The sequence below is a fragment of the Lineus longissimus genome, chromosome 19, assembly GCF_910592395.1.
Source record: "Lineus longissimus chromosome 19, tnLinLong1.2, whole genome shotgun sequence".
Classification (NCBI taxonomy): Eukaryota; Metazoa; Nemertea; class Pilidiophora; order Heteronemertea; family Lineidae; genus Lineus; species Lineus longissimus.
The window spans coordinates 12,796,401-12,819,709 of record NC_088326.1 but is presented as its reverse complement, the minus strand read 5'-3'; the positions used below and the strand labels follow the sequence as shown (position 1 = coordinate 12,819,709).

The 23,309-nt window shown below is 43.4% G+C and overlaps 2 long non-coding RNA genes across 5 annotated transcripts in view; both read right to left on the bottom strand.

Annotated features, from left to right (window-relative positions):
* Positions 1 to 5,371: 5,371 nt before the first annotated feature.
* On the bottom strand, positions 5,372 to 7,079 carry LOC135503093 (uncharacterized). Its single transcript, XR_010449855.1, has 2 exons — positions 6,957 to 7,079; positions 5,372 to 5,517 (listed from the first exon to the last, which is right to left on the bottom strand). It is a non-coding gene; the product is annotated as an uncharacterized LOC135503093 (long non-coding RNA).
* A 1,806-nt stretch (positions 7,080 to 8,885) lies between these two features.
* LOC135502751 (uncharacterized) overlaps positions 8,886 to 23,309 on the bottom strand; it is a 106,103-nt gene continuing 91,679 nt past the window's right edge. For all 4 annotated transcript variants that reach the window (XR_010449825.1, XR_010449827.1, XR_010449824.1 and 1 more), the window contains one exon: positions 8,886 to 14,079. This is a non-coding gene — a long non-coding RNA (uncharacterized LOC135502751). The remainder of the gene's footprint in view (positions 14,080 to 23,309) is intronic.

Below are 23,309 nucleotides of genomic sequence, written 5' to 3'. Positions count from 1 at the left end.
TTCTATTCTATTCTATTCTATTCTATTCTATTCTATTCTATTCTATTCTATTCTATTCTATTCTATTCCCAGTGGACTGGAAGAAAGACCAGTGACTTGATCCTCCTCGCCGAGGACAGAGCCGTGTGGTCGTCGCATTGTTAACAGCTTGGGGTCGCCCCAATCGCTGCAGAACAGTGGCTTGGATATCAGTGGGTTTAAGGTGGAGGGTCCGATCTTTGTATGACGTGTGTTTTTGAGCGTGCCACTTAAAAAAGAACACCAAAAACTCTCCGCATACATATCGGGAACAGAAAACTCGGGAACATTAAACCCGGGGAACCCATATGCCCACCCGTATATCCTCGTGCATGGTAGGCGTTAGGGGAACGGGACATAAATCATAAATATGGGTCATGGTGGGATCTGGGGTCGCGTCTTTTCTCGGAAGTATAGCAGCTCAGTGGGGCTGCCTCGAGCAGGTGTTTTCCAAGATGTTCCTTCTCGTCATTTCCGCATTTCGTAGAAAGTTACACATTTCAACCTTTGACTCTCTTGGAACGTATTCCAAACAATTTTGATGGTATTGTCTCAATGACGGTAGCCCAGTGGTCATTTTTGAAACTTCTTTTCAATGCAGCAAGGCCTGCTCCTACGAAGTTTTTAAATACCACAAAGATCTTACGCTGAAGGCACGATAACTTTGCTATGAGTTGACCATAGACACCATCATTTTGGCTTCAACTTGAAAGCAAGCATGAGAACTCCTTCAAAGCAGAGTAAACGGGAGCCAGTTCTTTGTGTTCCAGAGAACAGACTTCACCCTTACACTTGACATTTACTTCATTTTGAAGACGTTCTAATTGCTTTAGAGTATCAAGTGCTTGTCAAATTTGTTGGATCTGTGGTGAACCCATATCCACGTAACCTATAGCGAAACGCATTCACGTGGACACGTAAAACCAGTACACCTGAGTGCCGTATCTCACCTCTCAACGCAGTCCCGGGAAATCTGCCGTGACTATACCACCCCGGGGAAAGGTTCATATGTTCACTGGATTCTTTTTCACTGGAGATTGGCGACTGATTCTCCATAAGGCCGCGATTATATCATAAGGTTCACGCTGTCAATGTTCATGTTTCACTTGTCACGAGTTACTATCTCAGGCTTGAAAACACGCCGTGAGGGTGAAAAGTGACATCGTGAATCGTATGTAGCCCGCTCTTTGGAAATGACTTGTTCGTTCTTCATTTCACACTTGAAAAGCGAACAGTGCACGTTGCATGTGACAATCGCGGCCTTACGTGCCACTCTTTACTCTTCATGCAAAGGCATGAAAAACAAACAAGTCATTTCCAAAGAGCGGGCTACGTCCCATTCACGATGTCACTTTCCAGCCTCACGCCGTGTTTTGAAGCCCGTGACAAGTCACACACGAACATTGACTGCGTAATTCCTAGGTGACTCCGGCAAAACATGCATCAACATGTTCGAGTTTGACATCGATTTGAACATTTCCTATTTTCTTTTTATTTGTCAACAGCAGCGGACGACAGGAAAAGTACGTCAAAAGCAACAAAGTTTTGTTAACAGTTTCATTGCCAAACCTCGCGAGAAATGTCATATGGTCAGGGTACGTGGTGTATTAATCCGCAACAGCAGGCATTGCACTGTAAAAACTCCATCAATGCATTTCGTGTGCATTCGCGCGTAAAGTAAACAATCATCTGTGAAAATATTCGGTGGTGCCACGTGTTCGAAGCGTTCCGATGCTATTATCGTCCTGATTTGTCGAGCCGATCGATTGTTGAGGAATTGGCGTACAAACAAGCAATGGGAAACCGTGATTGCCTTTTAGCTTAATCGAGTCAAAGATAAACAATTAAAACATAGGCTGATCGGGAAATTCTTTTCAGTAGCTGTGGTCCGTGGGAGACAAGGAGTCCTTCCAGTACTGTTTGACCCTGTGGAGACTTTCCGGTATGGTCTTTGACCGGCGGACTTGACGCCTCGGTTAATGGAGTGCGACCGATGACAGCTGCTTGTGTTTTGACAAGCAAATCACAACAATACAAAAATAAGTTTTAAACTAACGTGATGTATGGACTTTTTATCATATACCCTAAGTACATTGATCTGGGAGACAAAACCATAGAAAAGCAAACCTTTACCTCGAATGCTGCATTCAAATTCTTCTAAAACCGTGGAAGGTGAACCAGGGACAGTCTTTCACTATATAAGAATGTTCCGGAACCCTTCCCGTTCCAGGGTATGTTCTGAAACAAATGTGCGAAAATGTCTGAAACAAATATCGCATAACCAGGGTGATCCGACCGTGTGAAAAAAAATCTTATGAAGATTAAATCTTATGAAAAAGTAACGCGGTTCCGCGGTGTCTGACACAGGCCTACGCACACTCATTCCGATGTTCATCCATTTTAATACTTCGATATCTGTAATTTTGATCACTAGAAGTTTAGCTAGCCTTTCACTCTGGCAGTACTATGACGAGTGTAAGCCTTTTCCGCCTGGCGCTGAGGCCAGCTTACATCCAACTGAACCGTCTACCCTTGACATCTTACCCATGATCTCGCGTTTAAAGTCTAACATAGTGGGATTTTCATTGACATAATTCCTGATTAGGAGGTGCACTTTGTTTGCAAACATACTGCTACGGCTGCTTTGATGTTTTGCAGGACAGCTTTTGAGGGATAAGTGATCATATAATGTCGCGCTAATATTCTGCCGGCAATCCATGGTTGGTCTTCCCTTCTTCTGTCAACATGGTGGGCAGGGCCACATGCCACAAGTGAGCGCCTTCTGGTTGCTCCTTGAAACCCCTGATTGATTTCTGTGGAGACCGGTGTGATAAATATGGTATCTAAAAAGCACTTTGATCAGGCAAACATGGAAAAGCGCCATACAAGAACTCAATATCATTGTTATTGAGAATTTGGGGAACGGAAGAGTACACAACATTTGTATAATGGAAACCAAAGCAACGGGTTTGTCCCCTGCTGGGATATTCCTTTACGAAACGACCCTGCCTTGCAGTCACCTCTGTATTATAATGCCACGAGAGGGTGTGAATGACGTCTACTGTCGTGAAACATACTGTATAAAAGAGCTCCTCGCGAGAGACTGTGTCACTTTGAAACGAGCAGCGACACGAAATTTTCGAAAACAAACCCAGGGCCGCGATATCTACAGATCAGCAATGTTTTTTGATGATTTTGATGAAGAGACATCTTGTTTTTCAGACGTTATTTTCAACGAGCCTCAGAAATATCGAAAATCCAGGGAAATTTTTAAGACGAATGTCTGGACGGATTCATCCCGCAATGATGCTGCATTAGAGACACTACTTGCCCGGCGAAAGATTCTCCACACCCTCGGCATGTTCGGAGATCAGAAGGTCGTCCACGACAACAACAACACTAGTCCAAAGCTTCGACCGAAGCAGAAGCTGAAAGGGCCAGTCCAAGGGATGTTGCTCTCTGATGTTGACCTCTCGTTCAGGTCATCTGATTCAGGCTCGAGGCAGGAGCGGAACAGGAAACCCGATACAAAACCAGGTGAAGGAAGTGAGACAAAAGCTGCGAGGTATCTAGACGTACCAACGTATCCAGTTTATATTCGTCCTGAGACCGATATTTGTCCGATTTTGCAGGGTGACAATCCCCCCAAGAAAAACACTCATCTGAGTAATTTGCTCAACGCCTTGGCCGAAGAAAAGGGGACACAGAGTTCTTCTCGGCGACGTTATAAGAGTGAACCGAGTTCAAAATCGACTGAGTTGTTCATTGAAGTTCAGGTGTCTCTCCAAGTCGGGAACAAACAAATCAAGCCGGAGACGAAAGTAAACTTACCCGAGATCAGACACACGCGCATGCAGTCTGAAAGTAAGAACGACACGCCACCGAGAGGATTGAATTATTCTCTGGATCCTTTCGAAAAGAGCCCACTTTTACCGCCAATCGCCAAAATATCGCCACTTACCCTGAAAAATGGAAAGCTATTGCCACCGGTTCGGACGGCGAAATCGGTGTGTCCGGACGTTGCTGCCAGCAACCCTTTATCGAAGAACAGATTAGCTACATTATCCCCGGTCCGCCGAAAACTTCAGCAGTCGCTCGAAATGCAATTCCCACGTCAGAACAGACTTTAAAAAAGTGAAACTTCCACAGCGTAATGTGAGTTAGAAACACTCGAGCTTGGTGTATATATTAATATTTTGGGGTTCTCTCATACAAAAGATTGACGAAATTAGAAGAGATGCCAACGAGGACTCATACGAAAAAAGGGTACTCCTGTTTTCTAGCCTCCTGAAATAGAGAGGAAGCATTGAGAAAGCTTAACATAAATGGGTAGGCCTTTCGTAGTTACCGGCGGTCCAGGAAAACAGACATGCAATTATACACGATGAAGTGGTGTAGTTAATATTCATACCAATTAGCTGAGAGTCGTTTTTAATAGTACGTGTATTTGTATATTTTTCTACATATCGACAATGCTAAAACTTATATCAGGTATGAATTAACACAATTGGATATTTTTCTTCAAATTCGATCACAATTTTGAAAGGTTTAATTAATGGCGTTTGTAGTATTCAACAGATTCGATTTCATTATTGTAAATATTGTATGCTTACTATACATTCCTACATGTAAATCTAGAAAATATCTATATCTGAAAATAAAACAAAATATAAATTAGTTTCTCTCATCGGTTCTCTTTTGTGAGGAGAATACAGTTCATGCCTCCTCATGCTTCGTGAGTGTGTCTTGTCAAGCAAAGCACCTGTGTGTAGAGAGGCAAGTAAGTCAAAGAGAAATGCCTACAGTCTCATGCCGACAGTGGGGATCGAACAAGGGATTTCTTGACCAGCAACTTCACCACGTAGGCTTCTTACCCTTTAGTGTACTCGATACCTCCTTAAAAAGTCAATAGAGTTTCGACGCCGCAATACGTGTAATACTGCTTGCTCCTGGTACTGAAATCACACCGGAGGCACTGATAAACTTTGAAGCTTGGATAGTCTTTTGTGTCATCTAGCTATACAATAATCATCATTCATAACTAGTGGCTGAATATCGCTGGACGCTGGTTTTGAGTGAGTTCTAAGATTTATACGAAAACCATCAGGTAACAGTACTGACTTGCGTGCATACTTTTGCACCGCAGCAAATGCTGGTTATCCTCTCAATGGGAGATTATGTATCGGAACGTCTGTGGACCTTTTAACACCGCCAGCAACGCCCGTAAGTAGACTTACATCGCGTACATATCTTTTTGTCTTTACATTTATATCGACACTTGCGCACACAATCTCTGTTGTCAACTCTGCAGCCGTCCTCGTCGCCACCATCGTCGATGCACTGCCGCGCAATCTTTCGGCAACCGATTAAACAATTGTCGTCACAACGATCCTTGCATACCCGGATGCAACTTCGCACAGCGGTCAAACAGCTGTTGTTGCATTGGGCGTCACTTGATGTCATGACAACCACCAAAATGGCGGCCAGGTACAGTGGCAACTGAAAAAAATATTGACATTCGATTACGTGACGAAGATAGATGATATATGAATCATGGAAAATAATAGACGATTCTCAAACACCTTGCATGAAAAACATTGCGCATTGTTTGGTAAGGGGCACTCGCAAGTTCGAGTTGATTCTCAAACTCCAGTGCGAATCCACCATTTACTGACGTCACTTAACCTCGATTCAAAAAGCTTTTTTTTTAAACTGATGTTCGAACGCTAACATCAGCTACAAACATTCTTTATCAACATACTAAATTGTATAAAAACGATATATGGAGAAAAGATAGCACAATTATTGAAATGTAAGGTTATTTTGTGAAGAACTATTTTGGCCTATTCACTTTACCACTTGTGCGACCTCGTCACAATCGTCAGGTGGGGACGACTCGGATTGATTTTTCATGTTGGCAACGTCGAATGGCAAACCTGCTACCTACTGTGCATTCTATATTATAAGTGCTAGAATATTGCATATGAAAATGCATTCCCATCCCCGAATTAGAAATTATATAACTTCTGATGTTTATAACATTCCACTGATCGCGCGGCCGATACGCCGTGTTTCTAATCGAATTATAAGTTGACAACTCAACCAACATTGAATTGCGAATTCCATGAAAACAATTTACAAAATTAGTTTACCAACCATTATCATCCCCATTGGGATAAAGTTTAATGTTTGAAAACGAACCAGACGTCAACTCAGCTCAACGTTGCAGTTGCGTGTTTTTTTCTTTATTTTTAATTACTCTTGTAGAATTTGATGCAATTATGATGCGGACTGAACGTTTCTAGGCCCATGAGACCGTAGGCTGAAGCCAGAAACGACCTTAGTTCTTGAATTCACAACATTCTGGGGGCAACGAATAGCGAAAATCCCGCCCGCAAAAGTGGTTGCTCCTTACCCAGATATGTGGACTCTAATAACCAGTAATGACCCAACTTCTGAGCGGATTTCTGGATGTATGATTGCCCCGCCATCGGCGACACGACGAACTCCATCTTGACGCTACATGTGCCGGCGCGTCGTGACCGAGAGTAATTATTATCCCCAGACCACCTATATACCCCGCCCAAGGCTCAGCCGGTTCGTTAAAAAATTTCAATAAGACTCGCGATAGGAAAGTGGTGCAAAAATGCCAGAATACTAGCCATGCCTGCCAATATATCGGCATTTACGTCGGTAGAAAGAGACCTTAGAATTGACGCACAATTTCAATAAATCGGTACGTCACCATATGGAAAAAACATAACTTATTTCATAGACATTTTGGCCCACGAAACAATAAGAATAACTATTCAAATTGTGCGCTTGGGGGGTATCGAGTATCACGTCATGGGTCAGAAATTTCACATCAAGGGTAAACATACATAACAAAGGGTAAACGTGTCAAAAATGTCACCTCAAGGGCAAAATATATCACCTACCTTCGACATGTTTGCCTTGTGAGCAGGATCCTAAAATTAGCCACAAACCCTCTGTCTCCTTTTGATACTAGTGAGCTGCAGCACTGGAGAACGAAATCAGATCAGCATTCAACGCAAAGTGTCGTAATTATATAAACTGTTCAAACTACTGCTACTCCGGTGCAATTTCGTCATGTTATTATATACTGTAAACCACAAAATCGTCGTGCCTATTTCTGCGATTCTGTAGTCTTTCTTTTTGAAATTCTGTTCAAGATTTTCATTTTTGCGGGATTACAAAAGTTTCCAATCAAGCTTTTAGTTTTAGTTTTTTTTTGCCCGCGAAAATTGGTAGGTTTGCTGTAGGCCTAGGCTACATTTGAGTATGATTAAACTGCGATGTAAATGATATTGGTCATGAATGATGGACGTAATAAACCCTGTGTGCCACTACGCCTTTCACATTGATATAGAATGGTCCAAAGATCGCCAGTCTATGGGACAGTCGTCTATGGTCAATACACCTACCGGTCAAACTCTGAACTACTGAGGAAAGGGGCTTCACCCGCTGCAACTGTCAAGAAAAACATTTTCCGTTGATAACGTGTGTCAAAGTGAACATGCTCTAATTACATGCTCCAAGTACATGCTCCAATTTTCCCTTTAAAAGGAAAAAAAATATTTTCGGCAAATTATCTGATGTTGATATTTCGCTCATGTTTATGGGTCAGACTCATTACATATTCATCTACCGTAGCATGAAGTATGTGTTCCCTCCACACCAACTAACACAAATATTAGCACTAGATAACCCTCTCAAGTACATGCAATTCAACTTTAACACTTGACTGATGAGAACTTTCTACAAGCTTCATGTGAGGCGGTCAGAACCAAGCTCGACTTAGTGACAACTCAGTCTAATATATCAACATGACATGAATACTACTTTCTGACAGAGGCTTGTCGCTGATCACTAAATCCTAAAGGCTGGAGGGAGGTAATTATAATATGATCTCCACCGCCCGACCCGATGACGACATTACCGGAATTCCGGGTGGCAACTTCTAGCTCATCGATTACTTCCAGGGCTATCTTGCCTGACTTCACAATACCTAAATTGCTTGTTATGAAATGGTCAGACAGAACTGAAGTTGCCGCCATTGTGATGTAAATACTTGGGGTATTTCCCACCGGTAATGACGTCATCGTGTCGGGCGGTGGAGATCATAATAGGGCCGTTTAGACGACGCGAAAAAATCCGGATGCGTCCCGAATCCGGATTAATTTTTCGTCGTGTAAACGCAAAAAGATCCGGATCAATGTGGTTGCATCCGGACTAAAAAGGTACCATCGCCTTGGGTGGTTTTAATCCGGATTCATCCAGATTCGATCCGAATGCGGTCTTTTCGCCTGTCGTCTAAACGACCCTATTATAATTACCTCCCTCTAGCCTTTGGGATTTAGTGATCACCAGGCTTTGTTGATGTACATGTAGTATCATATGTTTACTCAAGATGGCAGCACTTTCCTTCTGCATGAAAAATTAGAATTTGAGGACACAGAACCGACCCATTTTCTCATTGCAGACTCTGGTATGGGTCAATTGTTTTCTGCTACACACTGTACGGGGCACATTATCTCACTGCAGCAACACATCAGGTGACCTTGAGCTCGACGCACAACATAAGCACCACTTTAGCTCACGACAAGGCCAGGTCGGGGTCAAACACGTTGATGAAGGACTGATTGCGACTACTACAGCTGCATTATGACTGTTTCTGATACGCTGACGAGCCTTCTGTTCAACGTCAGACGGCATATTTTCACCACGTCGTGCGTAATATCGATTGTTACGTCATGACGTTGAATCCCAATAAAACGTTGCGACCAGTTCCGACGACCTGGCGATGTCGTCTGACGTGGAAACAAGTAAACTGGACAAGACAGAGGTTACTCCGAATTCACTTTTATTATCATGTATAAAACTTCGCGTCATTACATGTACAATAAAGATTTATAACCAAACACACAATATTCACAACAATAATTTTCTTAGAACTAGAAATAATCCCTCTAATAATTAAAGGTCTAAATAATAACATTACTATTATTAGGGCCCAGATTTTACCTAGTTTTTTACATTCTTTGGCATACCTTAGCTTCGTCGTATCCAGGCAACAAGTCACGTGACTTGTCACCGTGGAAATATTAAAAAAATACGTTCAAAAACTTCCTATGTACATCATTCCCTGTCAATTTTTCCTAACCGTTTCCGAGAATGTTCTGGCAACCTCGAAACCAGTAGTGCAAGCCTTCAGGAGACAAGGTTGCCATATGCCATTTCTCACATTAAGCATTGCAAAATATACACATTTACACAAATAATATACATATTACATAAATGCACAAGTAAATGATCTTATGATAGCTCCTCTATCGGCGAGAAGAGGAACCTACTGCTGTCATCAATTCTACAAACTTTGCTTGCAATCGTGACGTTTGATTGGTTAAGCCTCTTCGTCATAGTCTTTCAGTATCATTTCACCGATAGGTGGCACCAAATGCCCACTGTTCAATTCAATCCGCATTTGCTGACGTCATTTTAAGCGAGTTCTTAGGACAAGACCTGTTTTGGAATCCATACACGTTCAAATTTGTTTCGACGTCTGATCGATGCATATCTGGCTGGTCACAATGATGATGGCCTATGATGATGTGATGTTGACATCGGCAGTCAACCCTGAGCAGTCTACAATATTTGAGAACCAGGTTCATTTTGAAATAATGATCGCAACCCATTTCGTCGCATTCGTGTCGTTGCCTAAAATCCCGTAAGCCCATCGCACGATTCAAATTTTGCTGACGAAATCACCCAGGCGCATGAAATTGAGGTCATTCGAGATAATTCAAAATGCAGTGAAAGCAAATGGCTCTAATTTCGTAAACTGCACGTAAAACCGCTATGACGTCACGCATAACATCACATCACGAATTGATCTATGTTTCGAGGTAGATTCGTTTGTATAGTTTTATATTTGAAACTAGCCGCAATAACTGCGCCGCCGATAGTTCCCACTTATGCAGAACTATCGACGGCGCGGTGGCTGCTTTGGCTTGAACCCTGCAGTGCACATAATTATTTGCATAAGATCACATCGGCATAAACGTCATGGCAGAATAATTATGAATAACCGGGTTTGTCTCATTTTTGGGTAATAAAATCTCAATTCCCGAGTTGCTGCGATAAGAAAGTCTTTCTCATATAAAAACTTGAATAGGGGAACTTTCGCTAAGGTTCATATACAAACTATGTCCAGGATTTTGCCAATCAATCAACGACCGAAAGGTCAATCTGAAAGTTATTTTATCCTAATTTTCAGAGCTGTAATAAACTGGGTGTTAGCAGGCAAGCTCTTCACCTGCGACATACACAACAGGTGGGCGAGAAATGTACCGTCGCCTATGTCAATATTCGTGACCTTTGCCAAACAGATCGGGAACGGACGGGACAAAGACACTTGGTCAATTTCGGCTGAAAGATTCCGGTCATTTCGTAAGGGGCCAAGTGCATAGTTAAATAGTATCTGTGAGGTTTTTAGTTTGGGGAAACACTGGAAAATGGGGAACAACCACGATGTTACACCGGGCTGAAGCAAGCCAACACTATCGCCATCTATACTAAATGGGGGACAACCACGATGTTACACCGGGCTGAAGCAAGCCAACACTATCGCCATCTATACTAAATGGGGGACAACCACGATGTTACACCGGGCTGAAGCAAGCCAACACTATCGCCATCTATACTAAATGGGGGACAACCACGATGTTACACCGGGCTGAAGCAAGCCAACACTATCGCCATCAGTACTAAAAGTCTTAACTAACATCGCAAATTTGCCCTTGGTGACCAAAGAACTGAAAGAAAACCAGGACTTGTACATCCTAAGCGCTGAGCAATATATCCAATCCGTCCAATTTTTCCTTCTTAATCTAAAGTTATCATTGGCATATTGAAACTTTCGATTAGAAAGCTTGACACACTCGGACAAAAGATAGTTCTGTCTAGATACCACCAAAAACAATTGATCGAATTCAGACGAAAGAAGAGATGAATTATTTTACAGCAGTGTATACACTCATACATGTACGTGCAAGTGTATACTACTCTGATGTCTACGCCAAGGACAGTACATTTAGTTCTTAGAGATTCCTGAAGATGGCGAACTTGTGAGAATCGAGACTACGACTCTCCTCGAAGATAGAGTGTCCCTGGGAAAAATGAATTATAATATGTGTTTGATTTCAAAGATATTCTGGATATTCTGGGTATCTATATTACTCTACCTTAATCCGTTAGAATAAAATAGGGAAGGTCACTTTTTCAACGCAGTGGAGGTGCATTTTCAGACTGTAACTACGGCCAAACCCATCCTTCAACGGATTTGTTTCTCCGGGCAAAACAAACATTTTCCCCTTTTTTGGTGGGGACATGTCTACATTCTAAGAAGATACAATTTAGACCCCTCTCTACTCTCACAACAACCATAGTAACCCGTGTACAAAAAACCTTACGATCAATAAATGTATGGCACTTGGAATTCAAATCCACGATGGCAGTGCCAGCTTGTGCTACTGCGCATGCGCTTCTTATGGCAAGCGAGATTTAACCGGATAGTTTACGTCAGTGTGATGATTCACCAGAAGATGGCGTGAATGCTACTTTCTCCTCCCGCATGACCAGTCCAGGTAACCTCGACCCTATCCGCCGCGCAGCGGAGGGTCGAGGAGGCCTCGTTGATTTACCCGAGGCGAGCCATGCATTTTCAGTGCATACAGTGGATGCACTGTCAATACTGACGCCCCCAAATCTAGTTCATGACAAGTGAAATGCCGTCAAGAGCAAGACCAGAACTCTGATGACTGATGCATGACGTATCGTCTGCTTTGAATTGAAGAAAGGTTATACTACAACTATTGCCACCTGATGGTGAAACGTCACACTGGGATGATGGATCTTGTTTTATGTTGCGAATGAAGATGGAAACGTGGTCGTGTGTTAAAAGAAGTGACAGTGCCAGACTAAAGATCTGTTGACAATACGCTAGTGACACCTGGTGCCAAGAATGAAGACTAATGCTTAACGGGAAGGGAAGAAAGAGAGGGTTAAAGCAGATAAAATACGAAGAACGGTTATGCCTGCCATTTTGGACTTCTCTCCAATTCGCGTGCGTCCTGCTCCATCTGTATGTCGGAGGAAGCGTACACACACTGTTCCAAAATAGCGGGCAGAGCCGTTCTACTCATTTCGTTCCGTGACCAAGCGAGTTAAGCAGGTACAGTCAATTAGCTAAAAGTGTAAGAGTACGTGTAAAACTAAAATCATGTGCGGAGAGGAAAAGTAGTGGCAACAATTGAGTGGATAGCAAGTGGGAACGATGAAGTCGGATTATAGAGCTTTTCCAACTGATGTCTTTTAGTCTATACATTTATGATATTATTTACAATGTCAGCTGGATTATGATCCCTCTTTCGAACGTTGTGTAGGCCTAGTCTAATAAGAATAGATAGTTAATGCAGTTAATAATACAATCACACGTACAATCTTATTTACAGCGGCGATGAATATAACGACAACCGAGCCGTCGATAGTTCTGAAATGCTGCCGATATGCGTTGGTGTGAAACTATCGGCGGCTGGATTTTGTGATTAACTGGGCAGACTTCGCAATCAGCCGGGATCACTATCGACCGGCATATTGAATATTATTGTTGAACTACACCTACTAACAACAGGTGAACAACTTAGTTGAAATCTCGATATTTTAATCGACAGCGGAAACAGTGTTGCTTCCTCGATCTAATAACCAAGTCAGATATATCTATATCAGTACCAGATACGCTCGCTAAGGGGGTTGTGGCGTCTTCAATCACAACTGACCTCAGCCACACACGGGCACTAAGCTGGGACACGACCAGGATAGCCCCTGCCACGCTTCGCAGGTTGCCATGCTCGCGCATTCAATAACAAAGATGGCGGAAAATAACAATCCACTCATCCCCTAGCGAAGAGCAAGGGAATTAAATGTCCCGATGGGTATCGACGGCTGATATACGGAGGTCGCCCATTAGCTACCAGATGAAATCACAAGTGTCGCAACAGGGGGTATTCCGTGCAGCCAAGAGAAGGTGGTTTGATCTAATTCGCAAATAATTGAACTAAATACTTTCAATTATGTACTCCAAATATATGGATTTGAATACCGTTTCTGAGTGTCATATGTTTACGAAAATACCAGTAGTCTTGAGCCTGACTGATGAGAAAACTTCTAGAACAATATTTTGCCGCACAGAGAGCCCCCTATTGGCCAAAATGAAGTTAACTATAAAAACCACACAATTTATGTACATCCCTGAGACCACATCTTGTGCGCTAGCATATTTTAACCTCCATATTCGGAGAACGAATTCTATCATTATGTACAAATTAATTATAATATAGCACCTTACAATATAGTTGAGCAGATTCATTCCAGTTCGTTAGTTATATCAGTTTAGGTCACCCCTAGATTAGTTCTCACAGTATACATGTACTGCCATGTCGACGCCAAGACTCCCAACAGCGCCTGGGTTCCAGGGCTCCAGAGTCCTTCCTGACAAATGTGTCTTATAGAACAAAATCAGCCGCTTTCCAACCTTTTCTTTGCCATGCATTTTTCAAAATTTAGGATCATGATTATTTTATCGTTTTGATGTCATCATTTGAGTGAAACGTGCTGCCTCCTATGTGCAGCAATGACATCAATTATTCAGTGCCCCCTTTGTGGAGAAGCGTGAACTACTAGTGATGTTGCACGCCCCCATTCACAATCACTGGGAGATGTACCGTGCAGTTCTTCATGAAACATCACGAAATAATTCCTTTTGACTATCAATCTGGGTCGCCAAGTTCTGTCGTGGCTCGTTGTGGTAGGACATAGCAAAAAGCGAATGCAGCGCCACTGTGGCAGAGGTTGAAATCAATGCGGCAGCCAGTGTCCTTGACCCCGTTTGACTGTGGACCGCGCTGGGCATCCTTCTGGCTTCACTGGTCTGTCTCCGACGTCATTTGGGGTTGACCATCATCCTCTCCAGCCATTTTGGACCTGAAAATAGAAGGAAGAAAACCAAGAATAAGAAATCTGTATCGTTTTTTCCTTAACAAAAGTTACAGGGCGAAGATTTACGCTGCAATTATATGGTAAGGGCAGACGTGGGCCATATCTAATCTGCAATAAAAGGGGTCGCCCTGCTGTTAAAAACATTTTTCCGAGTAAGACCGAAGCCAGGCACTGGAGAAGGTTCGTGATGGGCATTCGAATCTTGATCTGAAGATAGCCATTAACCTAACTGCTATGCGCACTGGGGCCTGGGGGTAATGGCTATATTCAGTAGAAGTTTCAGCTGTGCGTTTGTCTCTGAAGCCGTTCGACCAACTGGGCTGGCCCAGACCATCACAAACAAATTCATTGGGGGAGGGGGGACCCCGAAGACGCAATAGTGTTTTAATCCCCCTTCCCCAAGACCTAATGCTAGCAACGTCCGTGATATTCATCTCTTGTATTTCTGTCATAACCAAGCTATATCGTCGTTTGTAAAACAGCAAATATCCGGTAATTTATCATCCTATTCTTGGTGCAAGGGTAATGATCCACCCCATGAAAAACATTCGAATCACGAAGATATCATTCCTGCAACCTGTCCCCGCCCACGTGTCCCTCACCAGCTAGCAGCTACAGGCTAACAGCCTCTGTCGCAATGTTTTGTAATCCTAGCATCATCATTCTCCCGGTGAATTATAACTGCCGTTCTGCACTCAACCAGACGACATTAATCTTCCAAAATAAATGAGGAATTATTTTGGGTTCGTTGACAACGCTTAGGATGCACATCGACGGCGGTTCGTTCAATCACGGCGCATAGCTCTGCGTGTACAGGATATTGCACTGGATGATACTAAAACCTGACAGGCGGCGCACGGAACGAACCTGAATGATATATCAATTATTCTTTCAGTGCAGATCGATTGTAACCTTCTGTTCCCGGAAATTCTAAATGGTTTCGGCTAGAGCTACGAGTGCACAGTTCTTTAATTTGACGTAAGATGGCACTGGAATACAAGATAGACATGTTAATAGTACGGAGCGGTGTTCAGGGACTTGTGTGGAAAACAGTGTTTGAAAATGAGGTTGAATATATTGATATACATTTTTCACACCAAAAAAACATTTTATTTACTAATTTTGTCTTCTGATAAACATCCACACTCGCTTACCGGACATGTTTGGCCTTGGCAGATTTCTTGTCTATCTCGTCACTCCGGCGCCATCTAACGACAAGGTACAAAACTAAGCACGCATAGCTCACAAAACAAGCACTAGAAGTGTGTGTGTGTATGTGTGGGGCTTGGAATCAGAGTCGTGGTTACGCATGCGCATACCATGATATCGCGGCACTCATCCGGAGACGAAATGTTGGAATTTTGGTGTAAATTCTGCCGATGGCGAAAGAGTAAAAGGTATCATTCCTCCAAATCGGCAGGTGACAAGCACGGCGCAGTGCTGGTTTTATCAGGGGTTACTACGTTCAATGGGCGGTAAAGAAATTATCGTCAATGATTTGTTGCTAAAATATAGGATTAATTCTCCCCTGTGTACGGCGGTAATTACCGAATGCACTCGGAGAACTCGGGACTTGGGGTACGAAAAAATGGAACAGACACCGGCAGCATAGAGCATTATGTGAAAACGACGCAAATTCTAGATTTATGGTTTCAACGTTGATAGATATTCAGGGCACTGTGTTTAGTTTGAGACTGGCCTGCTCCATTGACCGGTGTTGGCCTATGGCAGGGTTGAATTTTGTTTAATACTCTGACTTCAAGGTGATAGTCAGCATCAAAAGATGGCCGCCAGAATCAAGATGGCCGCCAGCAATCTGCCGACAGACGTCACCACTCAGGCAGACACGGGCACCGGTCATGACCGAAGACGTGGCTGTTTTATCCAAGCAGGAGGCCCATAATGACGCTGTCTGTGTCGAGTGTCCGATCCCCATATCAACACAAACATCAAGCAAATTAAATGGGAATATCACCACGTGATCTGATTGTCATGACAGCAGAAAACTGCGTCGTTGGCGCGTGTCCAGATACCAGATACTTCTAGGAAACGTGTTGTTGGTAAACATGATAAGCATTCCATGTCATGCTTATCATAAGGAAAGAGGCATGAGCTCAAGTCAGAAATGAACGGTTGAGGGCAGATCGATCTAGGATGTGAACAAGGATCTAGGTCAAAGTACTGATTGGCTGTCAATCAAATTGTAAATTGTTTGTTTGTAGATTAAAGTGCGACTGAATGGAGAGGATGGAGGGGGGGGGGGGGGGGGATGTACTATCAGGGTCAGAGTTTCTTCCCACCATTATTTTACACTTGAATAGTCCATGCTTCAAAAATGTGGATTCTCTGTACTGCCATTAACTCTAAACACTCTCCACCGACCCTTCCTATATTTGAACACTTGAAATAGAATCAAAAATACTCAAGACATCCTTAATACTCTATGATCTCCATTTCCAGGAATGCTGTATCCAAGATGGCCCAAGGTCGGGGCTGCGGCGGTCGCTCATGCACGACCAGCGCCAAATGACGGCGTGACAGTTTACCCGCCGTCTGGCTCGCCCTAAACCCCGAGGGTAGTGTTCGGCAAAAAAGGACAAAATCATATCGCACCCCGGTGCAAAATTGATAGCCAATTCGTCATATTCGATAATTTCTTAACAATTTGGACAAAGAGTGGTCGTACCTCACAGCAAATTTGATGGTATAATTGGTTGGGCTTTTGACAGGGTGTAGCCCGAGTGATTATGTTCTGTAGTTTTAGACGCCTGCAAGAAATAAAAGTCGAATAATTTCTGCCTGAGGAGTCAATGATTTCTGACCCTGAGCAGTTGAGTGTGGTGCATCTAAACTTCTCAATACCACCGATTTCTGAGCCACCGGTTTCCACTGACCTGATATTCACCTTTCTCATTTCACAGAATGATCTATCAACACCACCATCCCAATACAACCTACCAAACAACACGCACATTTCAAAACACAAATCGACCAATTTGTACACAATGCTCTCAAATCTACAGTGGAACGGACTGCAGGAACTCGGATCCCCAGATGACTTCGGTGTCTCCTGACCCCTGGATGACCCCGTATGTAAATGCAGGTTCACTCCCGTGTACATCATTATTAGTGATCAATAATCGGATAATAATCCACCATGCCGGGTTCAACCTGAGAGGTTAGGCTAGTTCGTGATATTTGCGATAGGTGGCTAACTGATTTGTCCTTCGTACATTGTAACAATGTGGATGAGAACGACTTTGGGTCAGATGTACTAGAGTCTGTTTACTTGGTGACGTACAACACAAGTGCATTGAGTTTTGTAACATGCTACGAGGTGACACAAAAATAGATTCTTACTTTTTGCTCTAAGTACTCCCCAAGATAATAATCTCGCATTTCCTTAATTTCTTTTAGATGTAGCTAAAATTAGTACTTAGTGATCCCAATGTGTTCAAAATTTGGAACAAAATGTATCCATTGCAAAGTGACCAGTGTGCAATTGTTCTGAAATTTCACCACTTCCCCCAAAAGCATCTCGATGACTTCCTGTCGAACTGACCAATCCGAAGCCCCAACCCTGCTTCACCTGCACACAATCCAGAACTGAGCCAGTCACAAGGAAATACTTATTCAAGTAGATTTGCTAGCGAAAAGTGCTACCAAGTTAATGCACAATTCAAGAGGTATACATGCATGTCAGGCCCCAGCAACGAACAGCCGAAAAATATTTCTCTCAGTCGGGTATTGCTTGCATTTTTTTCTAATCCTGTATATTTCAAGGATTGCAACAAGTACTGGTAGTATTCGATTTTGAACTTTTCAACTTCTCTGTAGTCTCATATTCTATCGCTGGGTGGTTTCTAATGAAAACACACCGGTATCAACAGGCCTATACATATGATATTCATACCCTGAACTCTTAACCCACAATTTGCATGTCCACGGGGCAGGGGAGGGTGAACTATTCAACCGCTACTGTCTGTCGGAGAATGGATAGGTACAGACTTCGTTGAGTTTTGGGTTCGTGAAAATGAACCTAGTCTGTGGTTCCCCACGCTTCGCAGGTTTCGACAAGTGCGGGGAACCGCAAACAACAAGTTGAAAGCATGCTGATGATTCACAAGGGTGGCAGGACCTTTCAATCACCTCTGCTGAGGAATTGGAATTGGTGAAATGTGGAATGTAAAATAGTGCTTTATATCATACGACGGTCTTTTCCACGAACCCTTCAGTGGGAACCAAGGAGTGGACAAAGAGCCCTACACTGGCGCCATTGTAGGGCAGTTGAAGAAACCGAGTTGCACTGGCCGAGCCTCTAACCCACGCCCTTCCGATAGTCGGACGCTTTTCTACTGTCAGCGCACTTCTAAGGACCCTGAACCAACCAACGAATTGGATTAATGTGTGATCTCATCTGAAGTCATTCAGCCTCAGCAACCACCTCACTATATCTGGTCTCTCAAGGGTCGCAGCCCACCTAACTTCTCAAGTGGCCCTGATCATATTACCACACAAAAGAAACAATGCTAGAGTGCCGTTCCAAACCCTGTTATCCTTGGGCGCGGCAGTCGTGGTCACTGACTCCATCTTGAGGTGAAGACATCCATAACAATTTGCAGAATGTATCTTTTGGAAATCGCAAATCTGCTGCCAGTTTCATGACACCAGCATGGAGCAATCTGGATGCTTCATGTGACTTTTCGCCAACCTCTTTCCAAGGTCACAACCCATTCAAGGAACGAGGTTGCCAACAAAGATTTGGCCACCATGGGCACTGAATCCTTATCAGGAGTCGAGTTTAATGTGCTGGGTCAAAAACGATGAGCAATGAATAGAGACAGAATATTTAATCCCCCCACGTGGGTGTTCATTGACCTTTTTCTATGATCTCAAGGACAACCTCACTTAAGTGGAGGATCATGTCACTGAACGAACCTCATCCTACCCAGTTGTCCCAGTTGAACCAGTTTAGTGTAGTTAGGAACCTGCATCGGGGGCAGAAGATTTCTAATTCACCGAGACTCTTCACCGACCCTTCCCTAAGGACGATGTATTCTATTTAAGAGGGCACCAATGCCAATGATTCGACGGAGGAAAATCGACTGAAGTTTGGGTTTCAGAGAGAGATTGGACTTTACGCAAGGGTTCCCCGATTTCGGCATCACTTTTTTATTTGTATTGCAGGATCTGTTACACATAAGAATATCGTATTGGAAGAGCATCTCGTGACTTCGTCTTGATCTTTTCTCAAGGGTACAGCCCATTCAGCATCAGCGTCACCTGTCAGTACGCCCTATGAGAAGCACATTTTGTACCCAAGACTGCTGGAAAATCAGCAGCTGCAAAGAATCATTTTCTCAGAGGCACTGCAACTAGAATGTCGTGCTCGACAGTGCATGGCCCCGTTTGACTCTTCTGTGACCTTTGCTCAAGGACACATTACCTGTCAACCCGACCATTAGTAATCGCTGTTCCTACATTTCCTTCACAAAGAATGAATTCGAACTTCAATTCATAAATTCACCTATTTGTAAACAACTAGCAGCTGCACGTTTTCAAAATCCAAATATTTGACCTTCTGATCTAAGGTCACGGCTACCATAGCTTCGGAGGTTGTGGCTACGGTCAAGGTTACAGACTGTCCTTGGATTCGTTAGCTTAGTCTGGTATTGTATTTGGTCAGCTGGCTACGTCCACGATTCAACAGAGGCGGTGGGCGAAAGGGGCAACCTTGACATCTATTAGCTTTAGTCTGGCGTCTGGTTCAGTCGGCTGGTCGGAATGGGGCTAATGTCGGACATGGTGGTGTACACCAATTGTTAGTCTGTCAAGTTAGTTCAAAAGTTCCCTAGCAATAATGATTTAGGCCTACGTCTGCTGGGCTGAAGTTTCGATCTTGCCCGGGCATTGATGTACAAGGATGCGCCAAAGAGGCGACAAGGCAGATGTGAACATTTTTCCGATTAGAATTTATCATTTCGCGCCTGAACTTTTGAAAAACCAACACAATATACACCCCGAGGAGGTTTTTCAGACAAATGAAACCCCCTCAGACATTTCAAAGGTTTTTAAGAATTTCAGAAACTATTAGGGGTTTTTCAATTTACCTGAAAATCTCCATGGGATGCATATTTGTGTCGACCGAAAGACCTTTAAATATTTTTCAAAAGCTCGACAACTTTGGTTTATTATTAAGAATTTTGATACTGTACTATTTCATTACTATTCTAAGAAACTAACCCTAAGAACACAATATATATCACCTTGGCGATTTCCAGATACTGCCTCATCCTCTTGGGCGAAGGAACATCACGGAAAAGTCTTGCTGGCACACACTACGTACATGACGTAGATAGATTAAGTTGTTTTTAACAAACAAATATAAGCCTATGCGGTAACCTTAGCAACAACTTCAATAACACTACGGATTGATAAGCCTACCTTCAGTTAATTTTTTCAATCTGTTGCAGCAACTGGCCGCTTATTTCCATCCATCTTACGCGATGGAAGGTTGGAAAATGGGGTCATTGGTCTAGTATAGGCAGACTTCAACTGCAGTACGTGGACCTAAGCGCCGGGATACCTTCGGGACCCGAGCTGGCTCATGAAACTGCCGCTAGTTGACTCAACCCTTGTCTGTTGACTACTTTCCGTCGACCTGGTGGCTGGTGGCTTGCGGCTGGCTGGCCAAACCAGGCCCTCATCTTCGAGTTCTTTTCCCCAGTGTTGGTCTCTTGGTTCCTTGAAGTCTGTTCCCTTACGCCTTCGCAAAGCACGCCAATGTTCTTCTTCGGATCACCTCTCGACAAACAGTTTGTTAGCATGTGGATTACCTGGATTGCCCGGGATAGCAGTAATCCAATGTCCTACACTCCTGGTCGAATCCTTGATGCCTCAATGATGAGAAGCAGCTCCACTCCCGGATGAATGCGTACCCGGTGATGATATGATTTCCTCATAACCAGGGTTCGTATTCAACGGAAGTAAGGCGCCATTTTTGATGTCATGGGCGACTGGTCTATATAAATCCAGTCGACGTACTCCCTTCCAAGGTTCGAAAAAGGCTACCTACTTTTTGTGAATGTGTCACCAAAACTTGAATCTACACCTGAAAAATGGTAGTCCGGGCCAGAAACACGTATGGGCCTATACCTTCCAGTGAGCAAACGACCGGTTTTGACAATTTCCGTTGTCAGCTGGGAATGTAAAAAATCAAAAACCCAAGCTGACAAACTGGAGTGGTGTTCCAACAACAACGCGATGTGTAACAAGAACTGGGCAACCCTGTTAGGTCAGAATCTCCTTAGGGTGGAAGGCCACCGACAGGATACTACATCCTGTCTGAAGTCCAACATTTCCCAAGTGTCCGGCGTTCGGTAATACAAAGGTAAATTTCTGTTGGTAGTCCCTTAAGCCATGAGGAAGACAGCCACAGATATATCAGGATGGTCGAGGATAGCAACAGAATTTAGATGGCAAGAACTAATCCAGTTGTCGGTCACGAATAGTCAAACTTCATTGTGGGGGTCTTCGTACATTCGTCCCTAAAACAAAATGGGCGAGAGCTTGGGACGTCCTTGGGTGGCCGAAGCTGAATGAATGGACCATGAATGCCATCTACGGTCGTCTACCAGGCTAAAACCAGTTGCATCTGGGGAGTGCTACGGTCACGAGAGGTCATGACTGCTCGGTTGTTCGTTCTAAGAAGATGGCCAATGACATTCCAGGATAGTTAAATACCGACACTGCAGTGCCACATACAGAGAAGACGGGCCAATCCAATCCGGTCTTGCGATCAAGACGTGTGAGTTCCCCTCGACTACCTCGCGAAAGAGGACCAAGGACATCACAGAATGGTTGAGGACAGACGCGATAATACCACCAGCGGATATAAGACAGGCAAAATTGGTCTCGAGCAGGGTTCGCTCCTTCCACGAACAGATGTACGATCTCTAGCCCCCGGGGTTGCAACTCAGACCCAGACGGATGCGTCTGTGGACTTGATGGGAACCGGCTTCAAGTCAGCAAACTCATAATGGATATCAAACCTTTACGCCAGTGTTTTTCATCGACAGATTTCTTAGGCCCCGGTTGGAGAACTTGTGTCAGAGCTGAAATCATGGAGTAGTTTATCTTGTCCAAATTGGGTATGATACAAGGCCCGCCCTGTCATTGTATGATCATATGAAAATGACAAGTCTGATGGATCTTTTTTTCTTGTGGTTCTAATCTAATGTTCTATATTTTGAATTCGTACAGCGCACCTAAACTGGGCCAAGTAATGATGCGTCCCATAATAACCTGTGTAAGCTAACTAAAATCTAATTTTGACCTTGTGTATTTTAGAATTCGTCCCACTGCGTTTCTCGGTCATGGCCGGCCAACTGAGGTAAACGGACTGATGAGGCACTTGACACAGAAATGTCGCTGGGCAGTGAGGAGTGGTTGAGAGAGGTGGACAGAAAACACATAGTATTTTGATTAACTTGTTTAATGCGCGAACTGATTTTTCAATATGGCTACGACGAACAGAGGGACAACTTTCCAGTGGACCATCTAAGGTTAGACTTGAAAAATCGTAATTGATGGACGGTTTGGAGAATGGCTGAGAGAAGAAGTGGAATTACACCAAATTCTCCAATAAGGATTCCGATCCAGGACGAAAATATTGCTAATAAGTATTTAATTCTGATTTGAAATCTTAATCTGGTGTCAGTCGAAGGAATAGTGAAACTTCCCAATAGTTGGCTTATGGTTTGTCAACTTCGAGACATGTTATTGCTTGCAGTAAGAAAATCATTGTAAAATTATAGTAGAAACGTCCCGGCGGTTTTACTTTTCGATGAGGGTGAAACATGGCAACTGTGATAACCATTCTGTGATATGCGCGGATATGGAAGAATATCTCCCATTGCGGATCGTGGCCTTGTGGATCTCATGATTTGGTCACTAATATGAGGAATATTCCAAGCTACACAACAAAATAAAATTGTTTTTTGCTTGTTTGTTTGTTCCGTAAACTATTAGAAAACTAATGAAAGGATCGAAGGAGACCAGAGCATGCACGATCGGACACTTTACCCGGGTACTGCAACAGCCGCTCGATAACATTCGTTGAGAAAGTTAGAAGTTATTTAAGAATTTAAGCAGAACTTTTTTAAAACAGTGAATTGAATTTGAATTGCATGCACCAAATGTCTCAGTGTAATTTA